This window comes from Schistocerca piceifrons, chromosome 11 (assembly GCF_021461385.2).
Source record: "Schistocerca piceifrons isolate TAMUIC-IGC-003096 chromosome 11, iqSchPice1.1, whole genome shotgun sequence".
Taxonomy (NCBI): domain Eukaryota; kingdom Metazoa; phylum Arthropoda; class Insecta; order Orthoptera; family Acrididae; genus Schistocerca; species Schistocerca piceifrons.
Window position 1 is genome coordinate 118,308,767 of NC_060148.1, and position 959 is coordinate 118,309,725.

Sequence of the window (959 nt, forward strand, 5' to 3'; positions counted from 1 at the left end):
TCTGTGGATTACTTGCAAGCTAACTTGCATGGAATACATCTAGAAGGCTGTGATATTAATGCATCCAGTGCACGATGCGTTCGTTTTAGATACTTGAAACTTGCCTAAGGCCTTAACTGTACAATTCTACTTCAAACAAAGAAAATCTCAACCAAATGCATTACAAAATAATTTGAATATCTGTCTCAATAAATATTATATCATTTCCAACAATCTCATCTTCCAATAACACGGGGCACCCCTCATAGGAGCATCGATGCTTGCGCTACCTAAACGACGAACTTCCGTATTGGACTGGTGTAGCGGTGAAGACGACATGTTTATGTTCCTTTGGCTCTTCCTATCGCCTGACCTAACGCACTGTGACTCTTTCCTTTGCCAGTACATAAAATATCGATAAAATCTATTAGAAACTCTTGTAATACCGTGTCTAGACGAAATTATATTTCTTTCCTAACGCTCTAATGAAACTGGGCTGTTTGATATACATCAGAACAACCTTGTGATTGATTTTTATTTTGGAATTCTTCGATTTAATTAAGGAATAGGCAACGGCCTTGCCGCAGTAGATGCACCGGTTCCCGTGAGATAACCGAAGTTAAGCGCTGTCGGGCGTGGCCGGCACTTGGATGGGTGACCATCCAGGCCACCATGCGCTGTTGCCATTTTTCGGGGTGCACTCAGCCTCGTGCTGCCAATTGAGGAGCTGCTCGACCCAATAGTAGCGGTTCCGGTCAAAGACAACAATCATAACGACCGGGAGAGCGGTGTGCTGGCCACACGCCCCTCCTACCCGCATCCTCAATGAGGATGACGCGGCGGTCGGATGGCCCTGATGGGTCACTTGTAGCCTGAAGACGTAGTGCTTTTTTTTTTAAATTAAAGAGTAACATTTAGAATCTAAAAAATCGGATGAAATGACTTAAAAAAGATGTTTGCCTTCAAGTTGTTTGGGCAGG

General features: G+C 43.8%; 1 pseudogene; it reads left to right on the forward strand.

Moving 5' to 3' along the window:
* The first annotated feature begins 547 nt into the window (after positions 1 to 547).
* On the forward strand, positions 548 to 665 carry LOC124720695 (annotated as a pseudogene).
* Positions 666 to 959: the final 294 nt, after the last annotated feature.